Source organism: Microchirus variegatus (assembly GCF_963457635.1).
Source record: "Microchirus variegatus genome assembly, chromosome: 10".
In the NCBI taxonomy this organism is placed as follows: domain Eukaryota; kingdom Metazoa; phylum Chordata; class Actinopteri; order Pleuronectiformes; family Soleidae; genus Microchirus; species Microchirus variegatus.
In genome coordinates, this window is record NC_139811.1 from 19,717,085 (window position 1) to 19,730,591 (window position 13,507).

The window sequence follows — 13,507 nt, forward strand, 5'->3', positions numbered from 1 at the left end:
CGCATTTTTGAGATTGAGGGTTAAAGGGATACTTCACTGATTAGCATGTGGCTTTGTATTGCTAGAAAAGCATTATTATTTTTTAGAAGTTTTGCTGTCCTCCCTCATTTTTCCCCTCATTTTACAATAAAAGCGTTTGTGTAATCCTCCTCTGACGCGTTATGACGCGTAACGCGTCATATCGCGTCAGAGGAGGATTGCGCAACGTCGAGATTAGAACTACAATATTAGGTTCTGCACTTTTTTGACTCACCCACAGGGGGACGAGACTTCCCAGAATAGACGAGACTTCATTCCCAGAATGAAAACACAGTGTCCGCCATCTTTGCTAAAAGCTACCACCGGCTCTCGCTCTCTTTAATTTGGCCTTGTAAACTCAGAAGACAATGACAGAATGTAGTTTTCAAACTGATATGGCTGCGAGGGAAAGGACCTGCTTTTTGGCGTTGCCCGCGGCCGGAACCGGGTACCTGGAGAACTTTTTCTGGGCACTTGAATGTGCCGCCGCGGGCTCTGGCTGCCGCAGCGGAGCGAAGCTGCACACACTTCGGCCTGGCACTGGCCGGACCTGGAGCAGCTCGCTCCAACTCGGCCGGGCGGGCAACGGGGGTAGCGGGCGCCGGTCCGGTGGATGAAGGAAACGGGATAAACGGCCGCCTCAATATAAAGTGAGTATTTTTTTTTTTACCACCGCATTTATCCATGTTTATATGTGACGCCAGCTGAACTAACGTTAGAATATTTACAGTTCATTTACATGTAAGAACAGATACTTCGATTCGCTAACGCTATAATCATTGTTTTACAGACAGTCATATCACCTAACACCTTACCATGACTGGAGTGGATCCACAGACTGGGGAAAGACGATCGTCTTGTTTTACCTGCCTGTGTTGTTGAGAAGAACATACGCAGCTCCTGAAAACAGTACTGTCTATGAAGACTGTTGATAATAAGTCTGATTTTTCTTTTTATGACTATTAATATTAAAAATCTAAATTCATATATGTTGTGGTTTATTTTCTAGCCCTTAGTGTTCCTCTATTACAGTATTATTAGATGAAAAGTGATTTAATTTGGAGAAAAGGGTTGATAAACATTTCAGAATTAATAAAATCAGTAACTATTCAGCCTCCTTCCTCAAGTCTTTACTTTACAAAAATGTACAAATGCATGCAGGGTGTGAAGGTGAAAAAAAATAACTTTATTATTCACAAAGGAAAATGTTTTACCATCATATTCAAGAGTACACATTAAAAATAATCAAGGAGCCATATCTAAAATCATGTCTAACACAATATGCAAACAAAAAATAAATAATGAAACATGTAGAGCGGTGTCAGAATCTGATGTGGGACAGCTGGAGGAGTCACAGTGGTGAAGAGGAGCAGAGCTGGATGCTGTGAAGAGTTTCTCCAAGACTTGATTAAACCAGGCTTCAGCTGTAAAGGACAAGGAATATAATTACACATAAAATATGAACGAAGATTTTACTTCTTTTCAGGAAAACAAACATGAGCATTATACTGTTGTCTATATAGGCGTCTTGAACAAACATGAACAACAATAAAACATTTGAATAACACTGACATTATTCTCCAGCGAAAGCAAGGTGACTTTACTTTGCTAACAGAATACGTGTATATAACGTGTGTGTAATTGTCTATCAAACGTTACGTTTACAAAGTTGTTGCTTCACTGCCGACAACTATATCACATCGAATACTATGATCAGAAATAGAATGGCATATTATCGCCAGTCTTACCTCTCAGTTACGTCTTCCTGCTGGAACTGTAGACTGTGAACCCCGCTAGCTTCCAGGTTTTTTTCTTTCGATTTCTTCACTCCAAACAAGCTTAGCATAGCTTAGCTTTCAAGCTTCAGCACCGCTCTGAATCTCTGACCGGCAAATAATGGGAACTTACTGCTTGTCCTTTCCTTGTTTTTACTGCACGTCCCGATATAATTTAGCACAGTAGAGAACAATCCTGTGTAACCTGCAGGTCTGTTATGTATCCGGAATGTATATGTAGCTTTTCCCCTCGGGGATTTGTGTCCGTGTATCACGCTGTCTGCTAATGGACGCGTCTGTGTCTCTCGGGAGCAACAATGGCGGCGTGTGAACTCTCGCTGGAAACGAGCGCTGTGCATTCTGGGAGTTGGTGTCTTTCGTGTACATGAGCGATAAATACATTTTTCTGCTTTTCTCAGCCAAGAAGGCACTTGCTTCAAATATTATTTCACATTTATACTACATAGATGACCTAGTTTTAATAGACATCCATCTTCTCAACAGTGAAATATCCCTTTAAGCAAGGAATTGGAATTCACCCTAAGTCTTGGGAAGAACTCCACTCGATAGGAACAGTGGACTGATAGAGGGTGAGAGTGCCGAGGTGGATGCAAGTGCAGAAGGAGAACAGGGGCTCCTGTTCTGGTAGTGCTTGGTAGGTCATGAAAAGAGTCTGGATCATCTTGTGCGGGGTGTTGACACAACACACACAAACTAGTGAGGAGCAAAGCAGTAATTTTCAGTGTACTGAATCATTAGAATCAGTTAATTAAAAAGATTAGTTCAGTATTTCTTGCATGACCAGAGCACAGACTCCGTTTGACACAGTCACTGAACTGAAGAACAGCTGAACTGGTTGTGATTCGCTGCACGATCACCGGCTTTCTGCAGTGCTGTCGCTAAATACACCAGAGTCCTCTGTTAAATATTGAGAATTTTGAAATGTCCTTGCTAAATGTTAGGGGTGGGAATCTCTTGGCACCTCACGATTCGATTACGATTCAGAGGTCAACGATTCGATTCTAAACCGATTATCGATGCATCTCGATGCATTTCGATGCAACAATTTTTTACTTTAATACTTTGCTACTCATTTAAAAGTAAGATAAAGCAACATAAATATAAATGTGGTAGTGCCCCCTCATCTGCCTCATCTGGTGCAGACAGCCCTTTTATTTCTGCGCACCGCCCCTGCGCTGTTCTCTTTCCCTCTCCTGCGCCATTCGTCGCTCCTGCGTCTCCAAGCGCTCATTTGATTTTGATTTGATCTAAAGCAGATTGGATCATTTCTCTACGTGTTTTATCCCCACATAAGAATAATGATCTTTATGACGAGGATGGAGTACAGTCGTGATGAAGTGCAGGTGATCTGAGTGAGACTGAGTGGTGACAGACTCTGAAGAGCAGAGCGCGCTTTTCATCGTTTTCACTTCCTGGTCTTAATCTTTGTGAAATTAGACGCTTTAACGCTGTAATTAAGGGAATAACAGATGCATCAGATGAGCTGATGTCTTTAGTTAACTGTTCAAAGAGAGAGAATGTTCTCTGGTGTGAAGTGAATGTCGCGGGGAGTTCATAATCTGTGCCGCACGCAGCCAAGTTTCACTTTTGCGCAGAGACTTTCCAGCGTTTAACAAGTGCTATTCCACAGTGAACTCGCTGTGTTTCGACTGCCGAATTATCGGTGCATCCCTAAATATAATATCATTATTGACAAGAACGATGTAACCGCAATAATGACGCCCTTGATAGTGTGACTTGGGTTTCAATCGGCACCTGGACAAGCGTGCTCTGCGCGGATTACATGGGGGAACGTGCGCTCTTGTTCCCCGGTATAGAAAAAGCTGAGGTGTATAAAAAAATCTATTTTAAATAAATAAACAAGCAACGCAAAGCCTGGCGGCCCGCTAGGCTTATAATACACTGGGGGAAACCCTGGCTCTGCAGCGAGCGAAGCGAACAGAATGTTGCAGCAGGCGAAGTCATTTTTTATTTTATTTTTTCCGATTATTAACTTATCCGCATCGATTCGGAATCGCTCTGGAGAGAATCGCAATGCATCGAAGAATCGATTATTTTTCCCACCCCTACTAAATGTTGGACATAAATGCATGTTTTCAGGATGTTTTATCTAACCCTTAACTGATCTATTGTTCGGTTTGATTCCTGTGTCGGACGTCACGCTCATGACTTTTCCAGTGTCAGTGACATTTTAGTATCGTATAAAATAGATAGAAATTAGTATAAAAATGCACCAGGTACTATCCCTAATGGAAAAAAAAAACAAACAAGTAAAGTGTATAGTGGAAAAGTGCCATTAGCCAACCTTGCTGTGGAGACCCCACTGTGTCAGGAATAAGCCAGAGACACAGACACATGTTGTCCCTGAAAACATGGCTGTAACAAAAAAAGAGACTCTAGCCACTTAACAAATGGCTCTTCTAAAATCTATGCCCACATATGTGCACAAAGTTTGTGTCGATTTTTAAACCTCTCACTCCCCATAGAGAAAAACAGAGAAAATCCTATATGAATATGTGATTTTACATCACAGCAGCACACAGATCTGTTGATCCACTGCTGCCTCCATCAGTTCAAATGTGTTGTTTAGTGACTTTGATGTTTGAAATCCTTAAGAATCACAAACTTAACAAACAATGCAACAGAAGACCAGCAGCTCCTTTGTCCCTGTGAACTAAAAAAAAACAATTCAACCATGAAAGAAATTAGATTTAAAACATTATAGGTTTGCTTTTGTTATTTGCTTTTTTTCCCCGAGAAAATCTACTCTGCAAACTTTGTTTGAGAATGTTTATTTAAAACATGTGTAAGGCCTCAAGGAAATAGATAATTTTGTTCGAAATTGCGACTGGCAACACAAACCTTAAAAACCTGAAGGTTTTCTCCATGAAGACTGCGAGATACATTTCAAGCCTCCAGAGAAAAAAAATCACAAATTGTTTGATGCATATGGAGCTCTTTTACCACAAGCATTTCACAAACTATTTTAATGTATTATCATATTGTAAATATCCAAAAGGAACAGAGAAATTAAAACACAGTATATATATTACTTTATGATTATTATGATTTCCATCCATCCATTATCTATCCTCCACCGGGGGGTCACGGGGGTGCTGTGCCTATCTCAGCTGACATAGGCGGGGTACACCCTGGACAGTTCACCAGTCCATCACAGGGCCACATATAGAGACAAACAACCATTCCCTGAATGATTTCATGAGGGTGAAATTGATGTGGACCATATGCTGTGTTTTCTCACAGTCCTCAGCCAACTGACCACAAGGGAGTTTTTGGACCAATTTGTCAGACAACACTACACCAACACCTGGTGGGAGAATATTATTTGGAAGAGTGTTTTTGTCTCTTTCCTGTCAAGTCCCAAAGATCGGCATCAATGTCATGGTGCACTGACACTGTACTTGCCTGAAACTTTATTAGCATACCTTATGTTGTTTTGGGGTTCTTTGAAATGTCACCTGCTAATGTAAAGATACAGTTCTGAATAGACTAATAACATTGCATTTCCTCAAGGGTAATTTGCTTTTTGCTATGGAAGTGTAAATTACAACAGTCCTGGAGTGTTGGATACCATCATTTGCAACATTTTCTTACTCTTAAAAAGAAAACGAACGGATTACTAATAAGAAAATAAGGAAATAAGGAATCACACTGTAAATAAAATGTTGATGTCTGTCTCTATTATATAACATATAATTACTATTTTATATGGCATCAATTATTTGCTAATAAACTGTATTGTTTATGATTTGGAATTGAACAGATTGTCCTGGGTGATATGGGAAAAAATCTAGTCAATAACGTTCACTTTGGTCTTCTGGAGGTATGACTGACGTATGTTTTGGGTCGTGCTGGAAGACAAAGCCACGACCCAGACCCAGTTCTGCTGCTGACTGCTTCAGGTTTTCTTTCAAAATCTTCACATATCCTTCTTTCTTCATGATTGCTTCCACCTTGATGAGATTCCCAGTTCCAGATGCACTAAAGTATCCCCAGAACAAATTACTAATATAAAATCTCGATACTTGCAGGTTCAAAGAGAACAAAATTAAATATTTCATACTCTAAATTCTAAATAAATAAATAAATATCAGGAACTACCTTCATGCTGTGTCTTTTTCTTGTTGGCAAACAAACACACATTTGACCAATCTTAATTCTTCAATTATCTCTCTTTAGCAAGGGAAGAACAGTCCGAGAAAAAATGTTGGTACGAGGGTCAATTACTTTTATCATCCGCTTAAATCGTTCTCATTACTCCCCGTCTTCTGCAATAAAGTCGGCGATTGTGTGTGTGATATCAGCGTTTTAAATCGTAGACAGAGAAGACACTACCGTTTGCTGTTGTGGTGCAGACATCACGTTAGCGTATGTGTCTTCTTCTGTCGCTCACGGTTTCGTTAGGATTTTTTGTCATCATTTTATCTTTTGCCTCGATCTCACTTATGGCTGCGGTCAAGAAAACATTACCACACATGCCTCCCCTACATTTGTCTTGCTCTGTGTTCATCAACCTAACACGACATGGCTGCTACATTCCAGCCACATGATTGGTTGCCAGCACAGTTTCTCTCATTGGCTGATCTGGTTGTCAGTCAAAACGTGGATGAAAAGAGTTCTATCGAAGTTACATCGAGTGAATCTTGTTTTTATATCAAGAAAAAGTTATATTGCGAAATTTATCGTGATCGTATCATCACCCAACTCTATTGTCACAGTCGACAAGTGTACAGCTTTGTCAAAGATCTGGTAACTGACGTGAGAAAGTGCGTACATGCAGCCGACAGCAGATTGGTAAAGTAGTCTGAGAAGAGAAAATGTCCAGATTGTTGTCGTCCTTCAGAGGAAATGCTGCAGTCACGTTTTTTTCCCCTCGTCTTCCTCTTTCCATCACAAACAGTTCCCTTCGGTGTCTGTCACAAAACTCGCATCACAAACATCCTCATTTCGGCTGAGATTAAAATGAATTCTACTAGATTTCATTTCCCCAGAGACTCTTTCCATTTAAATGAGCAGCAGCCATATTCCCATATCAGCACACAGACTTACTGAATACATGCCATATGGCTACTAACTAATTCAATGCACTGTAAATGGGAGCTCACAGTAACGGGCATGAAACCTTACATTCAACTTCCACTCTCTTCCTAAGAGACAAGGTCACAAGATACAAGCCTTAATCCAATGTAATCTGTTTTTCCCAGGAAGAATGAATAAATGAATTCTTATTTGGATACAGCCCCAGTCGAGGCCCCATATGAGGAAAACAGACACGGACGTGAGCTCGAGCGAGGAAAAAAACATCATGTAACATCAACAACATACAGTGTGCCTGTGAAAATTATTTCAGACATCAAGGTCGCAAACAGAGATGAGAATAATGAGGACACCCGTGACTTTTTTTTTTTTTTGGTTTCCAAAAAAGTTATAGCATATGAGGATGTTCCAGTTTGTTTCCAGTGATTAGTTGTCTGTTGTCTGGAAACTGCACAGCCAAATATTAAAAACAGACAACTTGACATTATTTGTTTTGCAACAGCAAAAGTTTCTTTCATTTCAAATTATGTTGGAGGGAGAGTAATAAGCTAGAAGGTTCTCAGTTTAATAAAAGCTTGGTGAGTTTTTCCTTCTGCTCATGAATTTACAAAACGCCGGGTGACCAGAGGAGTTGCCCCCGCACAGATGACATGGGTGTATTATTATTATTATTATTATTATTATTATTATTACTGCAATAAGAATAAGAATAATAACAGTGGTTCAGTTTAATTAAAGTGCATTTTACAGATATGCAGAAGGGTTTTGCAGAACTCACCGTGTCTGAGTCTGGATGTTAGGTAATGCAGAGTTGTTCTTTTAGTTGTGAAGAAAACAGCGAGCACTCTGGGGGGATGAGGGGGGTGAGTATTTTTAATTATCACGGTTGAGCGCGCAGCAACAAACAATAGCACTACACAGTCACCATGAAGGATACAACACACTCCATATTACATGGACCATCTCTGCTCCCCCTATGGGTATACGATATCCCGCTGCTGTCTGTCTACACAGACTTCACACAAAGAGCTTCACACATCTGGAACAAACTAATTCTCCAGTGTAAAATCTGAAATTGCAAAACACAATTGTTCTCTACCTGTTTTGTAGGATTTTGGTTTCAGCTTTATAGCTATACTTTTACGGCATCATATGTCAGGATTCAAATTGCTCCCAAAGCTGAAATGATTGGCCATTTGGCCAGTGCTTAAAATAAAAGCTGATCTTTGAATATTAATTAGGGATGGGCGTTCCATGCAAAAACCACAATTCGATAATCATATCTAATTAGTCAAATAATCTGCGATACAGCTGTTCCTGAGTCAGCAGTTAATAAACTATAAAGATGTCATATCTTGATACACAACCACATTTTTAAATTCTAAACAACTTATTTCTCGACTCAAATGATCTTAAAACTGAGTTCAGTGTCACTGAAAAAGTTGATTGATTTCTACTTTTTACTTCAATTGTGTGTTTTCTCCATAGACAATACATGACAGGCGCCTCATGATCAGAAGTATATACTCTCCACATCTTGCAGACAGATCTAATGCTGAATACAATACAGTCGTTAAAATTAAAAGGACTCATCGATTATTTGATAATCATCACCCATCACTACTATCAGTATCTTGATAAATGACAAATCATTCAAGTAACAAGTCATTTCTAAAAGGAAACTAACAAAACAAAACCTTTTAGGTGGGATTTGCGAATCTACAGAGGGACATTCACTATAATCAATCTCCTAAATTGATTTTATAAGTTATTGTATTACCTTGATTGTTTTTATAATCACACAGACGATGATGATCAACGGTGTTTTGTCCCTGAGCTAAATGTCTAAATGCAGGGGAGAAAACAGGAAGTTCACCTGTTAGCACAAATAGACTGGGCTCTTTGTCATTGGAAACCTGATTAGAAATTCACTGCACGGCGGCACAATTAGAGTTCAGAACACTTAACTCTCGTGGGTATATACAAGCCTTAGGCACAGTCCCCCTCTCTTACATCTAAACTCCCACTCTTTATCTCTCAAAAAGTTTTTGTTTTTTATTATGTTTCATAATGAGAATAAAGTGTTTGCTGCTAAATTAATGTGACACCACAGGCAGGTTCAATTCTGGTAATTTAAGCGTTCTAGCCCAGGGAGCCCTGTCGTATGGTAATTAAGCTGTGGATTCAACGGCATCTAAAAGCAGCAAGAGAGTGAATGGAGTAAACGTGACATCCCAGGAAACATTACCTGTACCTGTGGTGGCATCTTCATAGATGATATTAAAAGGGTTTCCCCTATGGAGCTGTGAGCCAGCATCATTAAATAGGTGTTAAAATTGAACATGAAAATAACATGCCTCTGCTGTGAATGAATTAGTGAGGTGTATAATGCATATTTTTTTCAGTTCACAACGTGCGTCTAAGAGTGAACAAAAAACTGGGATGATGGTCAATCATTATATAACCCTCTCTGGTGCTCCATCTGTTCACCTCAGCTACCACTCCGTATGAAGAGATGAAATTACTCATGCATGCACCATAAAAGTAGCCACTTTCTGTCTGTAAAGAGACAAAAAGAACACAAAACGACCAGAGTGAAGAGGAGGAAGAGTGTGAGGATGAGGAGCTACGAGGCTAAATTTCAATTTTCCGCCTCTCTTCTCTTCTCCTTTGATCAGCTCTTCTTCCCTCAACACTTGGTCACGCTTCAGTTCAAGCATCAGCGCTCACGTCTCCAGAACAGATGTGATTTATCAGGGCACTTCTTTCCGGCAGCCACCCACCTCTGCCCATCACGTCTGTGCGAAGCACATGCAGGTTTGATATTTCACTACATCCGCAATTAATCTCAAATCACATCCAGAAACAACTACATAATGATTTGCACAGAAGTGCATACACATTAAAGTTGAGCATAAATTACTATTCAAATATTTAATGTTATTATTCATCTTGCATTTAAAAAATTCAAACTCCAGCGTATGAAACAGCAGGTTGAGCAGGATTCACAATATGTCAAGCTACAGGGAACAGCTAACGAGATGCATTCACAGACCCTGGTCATTTTTATCAATTCTGCAGGATTTACAGCATGGGTGTCAAACTCAAATGGCCTGGGCCACTGTGTGAAGTCAAGTGAACATTTTGAGTAAAATAAATAATATTAATCATGATATTGCACATCCTTTCAAAATAAAAGTAAGAAAACAATAAATAGTTCACAATATAAATCTATTTGTGATGCAAAATTGTACGGCGACCTTGAGTGTCTTGAAAGGCGCCTTAAATATAATGCATTATTATTATTATTATTTAAAATTGATAAAAAATACATACAGAAATAACTCATAACTTGATATTAAGTGGCGGGCTGCATGGAATTGATTGGGGGCCACGAATTTGAGACCTTTGGCGATGCATTCAAGAAATCTTTTACCATTTCTGCAAACACAGGTGCAGCATACTAACTAAATACTTGCTGCTGCTGCCACCGTGTGATAATAGATGCACCAAACATTTGTTATGCGTCTTTTTAATTTATTACGGACGGTCACAGTAACTGAGTGACTTATCAAATAATCAAATACTGATGCCCATTCCTAAAGTGGAAAGGGAACTGGGCTTACAACCAGAGGGCTGCCGGTTCGAGTCCCCACCAGATCAAAAAGGGCTGGGGTACTCTTGAGCAAGGTACCCAACACCCATCGCTTCCCGGGGATGGGGGTGGCTGCCCACTGCTCCTAATTCTAGGAAGGTTCCTAGTAGAGGATGGGTTAAATGCAGAGAAGAATTTCCCCATGGGGATTAATAAAGTATCTTCTTCTTCTTCTTCTTCTTCTTCTACTGATATCAAGTTAAATAAAGTGTTAATCTGACTGGAGGCAAATTACCAAAGATGCCACTGGTTTTGAACTAGTCATTAACTTAAAAGTCTTCAAATGTTTGCTTGTTTTTGTTGCATCTCGTCTTTCATGTCTGCAACTTGGTGCTTTTATCTGTGCTTGCTGCCCGTCTGCCCGTCTTGACCAGGGCTTCTTTGAAAAATAAAAAATAAAAAAAGATATATATTCCCCTGTGCATGTGCATGAGCTAAACAACAACAAAATAATAATAAAAAAAATTAACTTTTAAAAACAGCTACATAGCAGCACCAGTGGTAAACAGCTCTGCAGGGAACGCCAAGTGAAGAATCTCTGTTTTTGTTTAATATCGGTAATCAAAACAGAGTGGTGCTCATTCATTCAAACCTTGGGATTATCTAATCTTTCAGATGGTTATCAGCTCAGACTTGGCAAAAGATGTCTCAAGCCTGCAAAACCCCTGCAGTAAAATAAATTGATGCACACATGAAACGTATAGTTAGATTATAGTCAAGACTGGAATTATTATTCTCAAATTATCCCGGTCTTGTCCCATGTGGGACGCCACTTCCTCAGATCCTGGCCTCTCCACAAACAACAGAATCAGTGACAATACATATGCACCATATTTTCCCTCGAGGATGCCTGTGTTGTCTTTCGAGGGTATGATATGCACGTTCCTATTTACAGAAAATAGAAGTCATTACTGTCTTGAAGTTGAACTGAACCCAGAGGTGCTGTTTTATTCAACTGAGTCATGAGGATGAAAACAGTGTTGTGGTGATGTTAACCACAGGCGACTTCTCACACAGGCAGGAATATTCATCACCTGAGAATGTGTGGTGCACTACAGTATATGAGCGGAGCAAAAAATAAATATATCCACACATCTACTGTGCTGTAACTCCACATTAAAAATGATGACCAGTCCTACATCCACACACAATTGGAGAGCAAAGCGTGGGCTTTGCTGGACTTTGCTGGTCTTTGCTGACAAAGCCCGAGTGGAACAATGTGTCTGAACTGTTCCCCACTCTAGTGTGGGAGTGGGTGAGGAGCAGGGGTGATGCAAGCTCCAGCAGAGACAAATTCTAATTTCCCTGCTTCAAAAAACCAACAAGCTCTGTAGTGTTTTCTTTTTTTTTTGTCCTGGCAGCCGAGGCTTTCCCTCTACTCTGTTGGTGAATACAACCTGACCCAGAGTCCAATGCGGGGGAGTGGCGAGCAGACACTGTAGGAATTGCCTTCTGTTCAGTCTCTGCTTTTCTGTGGAAGTGAGAGTGATGAGGGCGTCGGTGTGTGCCAGTGCAACCCAAGTGGGTGTAGGGTTTCAGTGGGATACTACAAGTGCAATTACAGTAGCAGGATGATGAGGTTTGACGAAAGAATTTCCTTTTCATTCCTTGTATGTTGGCATTATGTCTTTATTACCGGCAGCTAATTTAGGCTCTAATGTCATTCACCCTTCTCCTCCTCACTTGTCATCACGACAAGCGATCCAATCCTGCTGACCCATTGTTCACCATTAGGCACTGACTGAACCTGCCACCAACCAGCACTAATTGAAGAACACAGCTATAATTAACCAGCCTTAATTGACACATCTTAATAGCCCTGTTTATCAAGGCTGGTATTTTCCACAGCATGTGATTGACCCACTGTTTGATGGAAGACCTCAGTGCGCCACACAAGCAGACACACACACACATTTGTGTAGACACACACACACCCAGAGAGCAATTCATCGATTTAGGTCAATGTCCCATAGTCCCTCCACAATGTATGGTCAATGTTTCACCCTGGAGAGTCATGAGGTACACAATTAATCAATACTGACATGTTATCTGACGTGTACAGAGTCCACATTTTATAGATTTTTTAAAAATATGTGGCCCGCCACGGCTAAAGGGTGCACAAGTCGGCTGTTTTTCAAAATTAGGGATTTTCGGGGGTTTTTCAAAATTGTGCAAGTTGAAGTTTCAAAGAAGCAACTACACGCTTCAAATCACAGTATTGTGGGTCTTAAAACCATAAACTTTGCATTTGATTTAAGGTTGTTTGATCGCTGTGAATCGATTCCTGCTGCTCCACACGGAGAAAATACATGTGTGTGTGTGTGTGTGTGTGTGTGTGTGTGTGTGTGTGTGTGTGTGTGTGTGTGTGTGTGTGTGTGTGTGTGTGTGTGTGTGGGTGTGTGTGTGTGTGTGTTCACCGTTGAATGAAGATGGACAAGGAAAAACCACAGAAGAACTGTGGCTGTACTTCTTAACAGAGACAGGCACAGATCTCCCTTCTGCTATCTGAGTGAACTTGTTAGCATTTTAAGCTAATGTTAGCATAAACGTTAGCAGACTTCATCGTCACGAAAACAACAAACTATTTTATTCAGCAGCCGAAAGAGAGCAGTAGTTGTCTGAGACGATGATATATCAATTTCAAATTTATTTTCACACCTTGGCTCACTAATAAACCTCAACAGGTTTCTTAACAAATACTGGATCTTAAGGCCTCGTGCCACAGGAGATTTTGTTGTATAGTCAGTGGGTTTGTGGTTCCTTTAAAATTTAAGATCAAGGGTAATCAGTGATGTTGTGGGTTTTTGTTTTGTTCTTTTAGAAAATAGCTGTGCTTATAGTACAAATTCAGTCACAACATCTGTTATGTCTGCCCCACAGGGTTTTCAATTCTGACTTTTTAAATTTTAAAATGTGAGCGACCATAGACACAACAAACTAGAGCACAGACTGGAGTCAAGACTCACGGAGGAGATTCTGG

The 13,507-nt window shown here is 40.2% G+C and overlaps 1 long non-coding RNA gene across 1 annotated transcript; it reads left to right on the forward strand.

The window, feature by feature from the left end:
• Nucleotides 1–324: 324 nt before the first annotated feature.
• LOC310933500 lies at nt 325–1,003 on the forward strand. Its single transcript, XR_014592954.1, has 2 exons — nt 325–668; nt 809–1,003. It is a non-coding gene; the product is annotated as an uncharacterized lncRNA (long non-coding RNA).
• Nucleotides 1,004–13,507: the final 12,504 nt, after the last annotated feature.